We start from the raw sequence: 11729 nt of genomic DNA, 5'->3' as shown, positions 1-11729 counted from the left end.
CCATGCGGGACCCTCCTCTGGTGGCCGGTGGCCGGGGAGCAGCCGGGGATCGAACCGGCTCTGCAGAGGCCGCAGGCAGCTTCGCAACCCAGCGCTCAACCGCTGTGCCACCGGGGAGGCCCGCTGCACTTGCTTCTTGACTTTAGACTGGTACCAAGGAGTTGGGGGAAATGCAAGGAGACACTGAAACAGACATGGGTGAGAGATTCCATAGGGGAGGCTTGATTTTGGTCTTGCTCTTTTCCATACAGACTTACCTGGCCCCTGTTGCCACTTTCTTATGGGTCCCAACGAGAAGGTTCTTCAGATTTGTGGCAAGCTTTTGGGCCTCAGTGGTCCTGCTTTGGGCCAACCCTGTTTAGCTGGGCCTTTACCCATGAGGAGATGGGTAACTTAGAGTGTTTTGTGTGGAAACTATTTTATCCTTTATCTTCTTATCTTTATTTGCATACTAATTATATTAAAGTTCCTTCCCATTAAAGGTCTTATACACTAGAGTATGCTTTGTCTTGATGTGGCGGGTGGCAGAAACTACTTAGAGCAGGCAGGTTTGGTAGTGCTGGGGTGCCCCTCAACCTGCCTGATAACCAACAGAGTGGAATGGAGCTGTTTATGCTCATAAAATGACACAATACTTCCTCCTGCCTTCCACAGAGCAGGAGGGGAGAAGTTTAGGGCTGTCCATGATTTCAAAGTTCAGGTGTGATTCAAAACACGTTTTAGCTGTTATAAAAGAAACAACCAATCCAAAATGGAATCATTCATGCCAGGCCCATCAAGACTTCATACCTAAGCTAATTTCAGTTTCAGCCTCTCCCTGGAACAGAATTTTAAACCCACTAGTGCTGATTTCCTGGTCAGCACTAGTGAGATAATCTGCATAAGACACTCACTTCCCTGGTGGCGTGGCCTGAAATAATCCTCCTGGTGGTGTGGCCTGAAATAATATTTCTTTTCTTCTGCCAATGACCTTGTCACACCCTCTTTTCAACTAGAAAACTCTCCATTTTGTACAACTCCTGGTGTTACAGGGCAACCCCGGATGGGATTTGTAGTTTTCGGTGTCTTGATAGCTTTGGTCTAGAGTGGGGGTGGAGTCCATAAAAACTATTTGTGGAATTTATTCAGGACATCCTTTTCCCCTAACAATTGCAATGCTTTTCTACCTGCTAGTTGGAGGCTTTCTGATTCACAAGTCATTTAATAAAGCCAATAAGAGCTCTAAAATTAATTCAGTTGGATTTTTATTACAGTAAATACATACACTAAATATATAAAGCATGTTTCAAAACAATTTTAAAATATTTATTCCTTCCCAAGTAGACTTGCAATCTTAAGACTTTCATCAATCCCAGCATGGGCCTTGCAGTGTTAAAAAACAAAAAAATCTTCTGAATAAATTTAGAGATCTAATTGACTTTATGAAATGATTCATGAGTGGGGCAGCATCCCATCCAGCTAATAGGAGGGTGTGCTGAGTTGTTCAAATGGAAGGTTTTTATAGTCTGAAAGAGGGTGAGACAAGGTTATTAGCAAAAGAAAGGAAAGTTTCTGAGTCTTTGTCCTTTATGACTTTTGATTGTCAAAACCCAGTGTGACCTCGCTGAGTCAGCCCAAGCTCTGACAAAAAAAGAAAGGAGTAGGAAAACAACAGAGAAAGGCAGGAAAAGGGAAGAGAAATCAAATACTAGCCTGGAGGTTTGGGCCAATGCAGGGCCATGAGCAAATACAAAGAGACACTCAAGATTATATACACAGAGAAACAAGGAACTGGAAAACAGGGAAATGATTTAGAGAGCTCTTGGGTTTGGGTGGTAAATGTGTTCATTTTGACAACTGCTAATAATTTGGGTTTGGGCCATTAGAATAAATGCTTACTGCCCTTTGAACTATTGACCAACTCTCTATTGATGGAAATGACTTTCAACCCCACTATTTTTGAAATGAAGCAGATTTTATAAATGACCTTTATGTGACTAAGAAAATAAAAGTGTGGTTTTATTTATAAACACAAAATTAATTCTGCCTAGGGGGAGGGGTGAGTAGCATTCACTTGAAGATATATGTGATTGGAACCTGGTGGATTTCCAGGCCTTGGGAACAACATGAGGACTGGGACAGGGAACAGCATGTGCTGCTCAGTGTAGAGTGTAAGGTGAAATCAAGCACAGGCCAGAGGTAGCACAACAGTACCAGGGATAGCAAGATGGGCTCTGTAAAGTATAAACATGAGCCTATCTCTACCTCATAGTGTTACAGGACAGGGAGAGGGACACTCCAGAACCCCCAAACCTGCCTGCTCTAAATAGGTTCTGCCATATACTGCATCAAGACAAAACATATAGGCCTTTAATGGAAAAGAATTTTAATACAATTAGTGTACAATACAAAAAGGACAAAAAATATAGTTTCTAAACCAAACATCCAAGGTTACCCATCCCCTTGTGGGTAAATGTCCAGCCAAACAGAGTTGGCTCAAAGCAAGGCCTGAAAGCCTGCCCCAAGTCTAAAGCACCTTCCGGCAGGGACTCACAAAAAAGGGTCAGAAGCAGTCAAACAAGTCTGGGAGAAAAAGAGTAAAATCAAAACCAAGATAAAAGCTGCCATTGTTAACCTCCCCACGGGTCTCTTACCCACATCTGTTTCACCCAGTTCAGGACCAAGAAGCAAACACAGATTCCTCACGTCTCTCTGCTCCACATTCCTCCTCCAGGTCTCTTTCTAACTCCCATCCTGCTTCTTTCCTTCTCAATCTCCTCTGTAACTTCCTCCCCTCCCTGCTCAGCTCCATCCTCCTTTGGGTGGGACAGAGAACCTGAAAACTCCCCTTTTCCTGGGCACCCTGTTACAATGGTAGTGTATAATGAAATGTAGACCAAAATGTTTCAGGCATTGGGCAATACTAACTTTTGTCACAGATATCTTTAGAGTTTTCACTTAAAAATCAGGTCAGTCCTTTTGCCAACTGGAAAACCACATACTGTTTAGGACATACATAGATCTTAAATATACACTCATTTAAGAGAGAAAATTTTCTGTAAAAGATGAAAAGAGTTGAAAAGATATCCTCCCTGATATTTGTTTTCTGTTGGAGATGTTGCTGAACAGGTTTTGTGAAATTAGGAAATCTTATGTCACATGTTATGCCACAGCTATATAAACCAACCATAAATCAGTCAATCTCACCTCAGGTATTTGGAAGCAATATAAGATAGTTTATAATTCAATTAGAGAGAAACATATACAGGAACCAATGAGAAAATAACAGAAAGCAGAATTTAACAAAGGGCTTAATTGTGTAGTGCTGTTGGTGACAGGAATTCAGAGACAAGCAGGTGTGGTGTTGACAGGTTCTCAGGGAAACTGGGGACATACACCAGCTGGGCCTGGACGGCAGGAGAGTGCAGGAGAGAGAATACACTGTGTGAGGAGTGGGGGTAGCAAGACTATGGTGCAGAGGAAGGAGTGTGAAACAAGTGGCCTGAGGGCACAGGCCTGGCTGAGGGTCCTGAGTGAGGTGGTGGTGGGGCCAGGCAAGTAGGATCTGAAAACATAATTAAACCACTGGGAAGAATTCACACTAATTCCTGCCACTAGCTTCTAGTACTGGGCCAAATGAGAAAGAAACTCTTTGTGAATTCAGCCCCACAAGGTACCACTAGAGTCTAACTGAGAGTCCAGCTTTATTCTTCCTGAGGACAATCGTGACACTATCTATTGCTGCTGAGGATGTTAATGCTAACGATAGCAACTTCAATGATAAGCTGTTGACATTTCCTGGGCTTTCAAAAAAAATCACAACCAAGGAATCACAAAAGAGCCCCAGACGGCTTCACTGGTAAATTCAATCAAATATTTATGGAATAAATAACCCACAAAGTCTTCTGGAAAACTGAAGAGAAGGAAATAATTCCAAATCCAGTCTATGAGGCACCACTACCCTAACACCAAATCCAAAGACATAAGAATAGAAACTACAGACTAATATCCCTCATGAGCGCTGCTGTAAAAACTTTTAACAAAATTTAGCAAATCGAATCCAAGAATATATTAAAAGGATATTACATCTTAACCATGGGGGATTTAACTCAGAAATTCAGGCTGGGCTTAACATTCAAAGTCACTTGATCTAATATTTGCCATTATAACAGGGTTAAATGAAAAACTATATGATGAACGTGCAGAACAAGCATTTGTCAAAATCCTACCTCCATTCTTTTTTTTTTTAAAGATTTATTTTTATTTATTTATACAAGCACTGGGTACAGTCAGAAGCACGGGAAGGTGAGAGAATTCACCAGAGCCAGAGCGGGGAGCAGAGCAGGCAAAAGGGCCGAAGTACACTGCTGAGGGGAGCAGCGGGCGGCAGGAGAGGTCTGCGCGCCATGTGGGACCCTCCTCTGGTGGTCAGGGAGCAGCTGGGGATTGAACTGGTGCTGCAGAGGCTGTGGGCAGCTTCGCAACCCAGCGCTCAACCACTGCACCACCGCGGAGGCCCCCTACCTCCATTCTTGATTAAAAATTCACAGTAGGGGGCCTTCCTGGTGGCCCAGGATTTAAGTCTCAGCACTATTACCTCTATGACCTAATTTCCATCCCCAATGAGGGAGCTAACCCACACAGCACAGCATATTTCTCCTGTCTCACCCGCTGCTAACCTCAGAAGTGTATTTCAGTAGATCCACCTATTCTGCTCCCCACTCTGTCTCTGGTGAATCCTCTCACCCTTCCTTCCCCAAAGCTCTGGCCTACACCCCAGTTCTTGTATGCATAAATAAATAAAAATAAATCTTTAAAAAAATTCACAGTAAACTAAGAATAGAAGGGAACTTTCTAACTTGATAAATGGCATCTACAAAAAGTCCACAACTAACACCTGGGCAGAGATGAATGTTTTCCCTTATGATCAAGAATAAGATAATTGCCCTCATCATTTCTTACTCAGTATTATACTGGAGATTCTGGCCAGTGCAATAAGCAAAAAAGAAGGACCAAAGCTTTGAGAAGCTCAGACCTGACCTGAGAAGAAGTGTTGGACCCTCCAGGATGGACTCTGATGTGCAGCTACCAAACCAACATCAGGCAAGTTGCTGACAAAATCAGCACAGCCACTGTGTGGCTGTGTGGGCTTAAGGCATCCTTTTTTTTTGTTGTTGTTGTTGTTGTTGGAGGGAAGCATTATTTCATTTCCTTCCATTTCATAGAACTTCAGTTTCCTAGGTGATAGGATGAAAGTCACCCATTGGTAGTTTTGTTGAGAAGATTGACTGGAATCAGTATCTGTGTGAAAGTGCTTGGAAATGGCAAAAGGTCCTTCCATCATCTGTTTTTGCTATTTTCATGTTGAATGCTGAGGGGACCAATGTGATCTGCTGAGTCAGTGGGCAGGTAGGCTGAAGACTTGGGGTTTGAAGAGGAAGAGGTACACTGGGAAGGACTTGGGATAGAGCTTGAGATGTAGACCAGAACCTGCTAAGTTGTAGTGGGACCAAGTCCAGACCAGACACACTGGCTGAGTGGTGCTTCTCCTCCTGCAGGGGCAAGGTGGGGCACATCAGCTGGTGGGAGGAATGGACTGGAACTCAGGAGCCCTGGATCAGATCTGTTAGCAGGTCTGCTCCATTGCTGACCTTTAGAAGCTCTCCCAATTCCTGAAGACTCTTAGTTTGGACAAAAGTGATCTGAGAGAAGTTACCAGGGGTTGATGACTCAATACTTGACCTTTTTTGAGAGTATATGCCTTCTATTTATTTAATACTCTTTTTTTAATTATTTTTTTTCCCTTTGCAGCTCTATTTGTGTGTTCTCTGCCACTGTGCATTCAAACTCACTGATTCCTTTCTTGCATTTGGCCTTGATTATAATTTTTAATTCAGTTATAGTATTTTTTAGATCCATTAGATCCACGAGTAGCAGCCTCATATTTTCTTGATCTTTATTGTGCTCCTGTTTTTGATGATCTATTGTTTTTCTTAATTTGGCCAAGCATGGTTATAACTGTTACCTTAAACTCCTCATCAGTCATATACTACAAATATACTGGATTGAAACTTCTCTATAGGTTACTTTGTTCCAGTATTGGTGGTATGTTCTTGTGTTTCATCATTTTTACTTTCTCATGGGTTGTAATAGGAACTTCTTTTTTTTATCTTAATAAATTGACCTTTCTCAGCCACTTCAGATTCCAACTGGTCTAGTTTGGGAGCCCCAAGCTCAAGCTGGTAATAACCATTTGCACCCTTACTCCTATAGTTCTCCACTGGTACACCCTCTATCCTGCATACAGACTCTGTGGACCCCCTTCTCCAGTGTAGTCCTCAGTGTTTGCAATCCTTGATGTGGGCATATGTCCTTGAGTCAACAACAGTGCCCATTCTCTCATATCTTCCTGGGTAACCTCCTGAATACAGTTAAACTCATATTTTATACCCATTTCTGCTGTATCATTGCTCTTAAATTATGTAATAGTCATCTCTTTATCTTTCAGAGGTTGTCTTAAAGCAATTTGACTATGAATATGTAGAGTAGGTGAATCTAGTGTCTTCACTCTGTTGTTATCTTGCCAGATTTTTTAATATTTTTTATTGAGGTAATATTGTATTAAGTTTATGCCTTTTAAGAGTCACGGGGCAAAGGAAGTGTTCACAGTGTCTCACCAGGAATTTGGTAGGCACAGGGGTTTCTACCCATGAGATATTTTAGCTCGTATTCATGTGCATTGAGTCCCTCCTCTCACCGAGAGGACTGATTACTTGCTCTGTAGCAGGGATTGGGGAAAGAAACCTCCTGAAGGAATCAGGTGACTTTTCTGGGGAAAACACCACAAGGGGAAAAGATGAGGAAGGGGAGAGAAAAGGCAGGTATAGCTGATTCATCATTGGCCCAGAACTGGCCCAGCAAAGAGGACTCAGTGATACAGATGCCAACTGGTATGGACAGTCACTGGGGAGAACAGGAGGTCTGGGGGCTACAGAAGATGACAACAGGAGTGTTTGTGCCATATGTGCACTTGTTAGTGTGCAACTGTGCATCTGAGCAGGTGGGAGGAAGCAAATTTCCATTGCTTTCAAAATGAATTCCTGCTAGATCTTTGAAGGAAAGAATGAACTCATTCACATCTTCAATGGAGGAATCATGGACCATTATGTTCCAGGTCTGGAACATGTGACAGCTGTGATAAGGAATAAAAGCATTTTGATGCTCTGCAGTTATTTTTTAAAAATCCAGGGAAAATGAACAACTGGTAATTGCCTTTTCTTTGTTAATATCAGTCACCATACTTTAGTGGTCCTATAACTGATCTCCTGGGTTTGGGGCTCTCTTACCTCTACAGAAGTTAAAAGTGCCAGATCTGCATTCTCCAAGGTCTTCTTGTTAGGGCCAGAGCACAAGACACAGGCTCCTCCACCCCACGACCCCACCCAGACTTTGATAAAAAAAAGAGTATTGTTGGCAGGAGGTAGGCAGAAGTAGTGTTGCCACCTGCCTTGCCCACATGGAGGAGGTAGGTGTGTATTGCTGACCAGAGATATGACTCACCTTCTGTGGTCCAAGCACTGCCTGGCCCTTGGCTTCTTCTGAGTTCCTACAGCTTTGCCAGCTCAGACTTGTTGCTTGGAACATAATAACACCATTCTCCAGCCAAGAACTCTTCTTGCAGATTGCTCTTGCTCATTCCTCCTGCCCTTCCTTATGTCCTCCAGCTGATCAGTGTCCTTGCTCCAATTCAATCTCTACACTTGAAGCAGCGCCTGTATGGCATGCATGGATACATCTGTTGATGAGCGTCCATTCAAGCTGCACCTGGTACAGAAAGATATGTGATGAAAAAAGCACTTCTCATGAAAAACACAAAATGAGTCAAGACTTTTATATACGTATATGATCTTAGAGATCAGCACTGCTTTAGAAATGAGGGCTTCATGGTGCAGAACGTGCATGCTTTACTTTAGTGTGATTTTCTATCATACCCCACTGCTTCTTACCTTGCTTAAGGTATTTATTTCCAAACATGGTTATTCATTACAAAGTTCAGTGAAAAATTCCTTGGTCATTTGTAATAACTGGAATTCTCATTTGCTGTTGGTGGAGAAGTATATTGGTATAATCACTTATCAAACTGTTAGGCAATATATGCTAAGTTATAGCCTATGATCCAGCAATTCCATTCTTAGTACAACCCAGCAGAATTGTGTACATATGTGCACCAAGAGATAGGTACAATATTCATAGCAGCTTAATTCCACAAAGACTTTGGAAACAAACTATCCAGCAGAAGAATAGATACATGGTGGTGTTTTCTCATGGGAAAACTATACAGCAATGACAATGAAGCCCTGCAGCCTGAACCAAAGATGAATTTCACTAACAAAGGGATATACAAAAGAAAAAACAGAGCCTCCCCTGGTGGTGCAGCTGTTGACTGCTGGGCTGCGGGGCTGCCCGCAGCCTCTGCAGCGCTGGTTCATTCCCAGGCCCGCCAACGAGGGTCCCACCAAAAACAAACAAACAAACAAACAAACAAACAAACAAACAAAAAACAGCGTGTATGATTGCATTTTTAAAAACTTCAGGAAAAATATCTCTGGCATTGGAAACCACAACAGTGGTAAACTCTGGGGAGAAGAGGGAATTAACAATGGGCTTTTCAGGTCCTGATAATGTGCTATTTTCTGACCTGGATTATCAAGCGTGTTCACTTTGTGAAAGTTCATCTGATTATACACTATGAATTGTGGACTTTTTGTATGTGACTTATATTTTAATAAAAATGTTTAAACAAGGTAGACAAGATTGGTAAACAAAATTGGTCAACTCATTTTAGAGAGAGGGAAATTGAGGCCAAAAATAATTACATGACTTTCCAAAAAAAAGTTTTTGATCAGCCATATTAAACCTCCCCAAGTCCATGTACTGAAACACATGGAAATACATGGAAACTGGATGCTACGTGTCTATCAGGGTCTCATTCAGGGGCATCTGTGATAATATTAGATATGTTTCTAATATCTTTGGGGATCTGTCACTTTAGTTCACATCATATTAAAAAGAGAATCTGCTCAGTATATGGATATGCTGGGAGAGGTGTCTACAGTCAACCCTTTAATGGAAGAGACAAAAATCAAAGGCAAGAACTCAAAAGTGCAGGGCCATTTAGTATAGGGACAAATACCTTAAACATCAGCTTTGACTCACTAGAACTTTCTTGAATGAGAGCAGAGTACAAATGCTCATTCAATTCACACTGATAATTCCCCCACCCTTACAAAAAGTTCATATCCTTAGCACGAGTTGGTAGGAGCCAAACAGAACATTTCAGAAAGATCTCTGCAAAAGAAAGGGTCAGAGTTGTTAAAATTCAGCTACTCTGCAAACAGGTCTGGGGATTGAGCTGAATGGAGTCTCAGCAGGAGCGAAGTCAGGCTGGGTTGGGTTGTGGCCTTTGGAGAGCCCTGAAAGAAGTGAGGTGGAGGGCAGGGCATTTGGACCTTGTCGGAGGGTATCATAAGTAGTTTAAGATTTTATAGAATGAGGGGTATTTTGGAAAAATGGGGAGTACAAGGGGCCTTTCGATGTCTTCCTCTTCCAAACAATGGCAAGCTGAAGCCTCCTTAGAAAGCCAGATTTCCTTGGACAAGCGTGTGTGTTTTGGGTTGGGGCGTGGGGGGCTTCTGTGTCCCAGGTGCTGCTAGTCCTCTCTGGTGTCCTATTGGAGAAGAAGGTGGCTGACACTGTCCCTTGCTCTGAATGAGTCTCCTGCCTCTCTGGCCGTGCTTCCTGGCCCCAGGCTGGGCCCAGCTATGGGAACTGGACTGGTTGGTTCACCTGCATGGCCTTAGGGCTGCCACATCCTAGGAGACATGCAGCAAAGGGCACTGTGGAGGATGCCTCAACTTCTCAGTCTTTGAGGGTTTCTTTGTGAGCTTAGAAAATGATTATTTCTCAGTCTCCATGTCATGTTTTATCCTATAACCAACTGTCCCCAACACTTTTAGATGGATTTTTTTTCAAGAACTATTTCAAAGCAGAAGTATTGCTGATGGAAACCAAGTTACATGAGAATAAAAACAAAACACAGCAACATAGCAGCAGGGTTAGGAAGAGTGATATGGGGGGAAATTGAAGCAGGCTGATGATTTAAGAAGGCAGGTGTTGTCACAGCTTGGGGATTAGCAAATTGAGGTTTGGGAAGAGCAAAATAGAGAAGGAATCTCAGAGACAGGAGAATTATAGTAATTACAATTGTTTTCTTGCTCTATGCTATGCACAAAGAATAAGTGTTAAAATAATAATTCATGTTAAGTATTGGGTGGGGCCTCTGGTAAGACAGGAGGGAAGGGCCAGTGTTCAGAGGGAGGGTCATCAGGGTGGGTAACAAGGATGAGGAAAATACCACCCTGGGAGGATGATCTTGGCTCTCAGAATTAAAGGTATGTAACCCACCATTTGGGGAGAGCTACATCAGCCTTTTTGAGTCACATTTGTAATGTAAAATTACTGTTTATATAACAGGTGTGGATTTAAGAAGTAATTCTAGTAAGCAAATGGGCCCTTAAAACTATTTTCTCTCATTCAGAATTTGCAAAGCATTATTTACCACTGAGACCAGAATTCAGAGAGGAGATTGCATGAGCCTGGGTTACCCAAAGGTGCAATGCCCCACTCAAGGGGTTGGCATTCAGTGAAGTCAGTGTAAGAGGTGCATGCTGGAGGGGTTGTCCCCAACCCATGCCACTGTCCATGGGCAGCCCTGCCTGGCTTTTGGCACTTCCAGTGAGTTTCTTGTACTTTCTTCCTTAGCCCTCTCATGATACTGTTAAAGGCTGACTTTTTCAAACTTTCCTATTGACTGTTCTCAATCCTCTTCCCTCCACCTAGCAGGTGAAGATATCTCCTTCGCTGGAAAAACCTGGATTAAGATGTGGAAGTCACATGAATTTCCAGTTACCTCAGCCCCAGATGGGTCTCCATCTGGACCTGCCTTTATCTGGCCCACTGCCCAAGGGCAGCAGTACTTCAAGTGAAGCTCCAGTGTCCTGTTCTTCATTCACACTCCTCATCTGATGCCTTCTTAGAACTCAGAACCCAGTAACCTGTGAATCCTGGCATGCACAAGAGGGTCCTCTTCTGGTCATTCTTTCTGCACAGAGCAAGGAGTGTGTAGACAGGAATGTGTATCCATCTGGACCCACACCTCCTTGCTTCTATAACATGCTCTGTATATTGGGGACCCCAGAATCTCCTGCCCAAACGCTTTTGTGTGGGCTTTCAGGACCTCCACAGGCTGTGCCTGCGGGTTTGATGCATAACCCCCCAGGCCTTGGGTGAAAAGAGTATGCTACTTAGGAGAGAGGGGGAAAAGGTGGACAAGTTAGATGTTTGGGTTGGGTTTCCATACATGTACATATGTCACCTCATGAGACCAAGTGGAGTAAGAGGTGAAAGGAAAGGCTTAGGGGCTGGAACAATGCTCCCTATGCTACCTCATCTAGAGCAAGCATCCAGGGCCTCCCTGATGGCTCAGAGGGCAAAGACAGCACTATCAAGCTATTGCCAGCCACTGCAACACGAGTTTGATCTCTGCCAGCCAGGAAGCAACCCACATAGCATAGCAGACCTCCCTTGACTTGCCAGCTGCTCCCTTCAGCAGTGTATTTCAGTAGATCCACCTGTCCTGCTCCCCACTCTCTCTGGTGAATCTACTCACCCCACCACCTCTGGTCTACACC

The sequence above is a fragment of the Talpa europaea genome (assembly GCF_964194135.1).
Source record: "Talpa europaea genome assembly, chromosome: 13".
Taxonomy (NCBI): Eukaryota; Metazoa; Chordata; class Mammalia; order Eulipotyphla; family Talpidae; genus Talpa; species Talpa europaea.
This window is presented reverse-complemented; position numbering follows the sequence as displayed.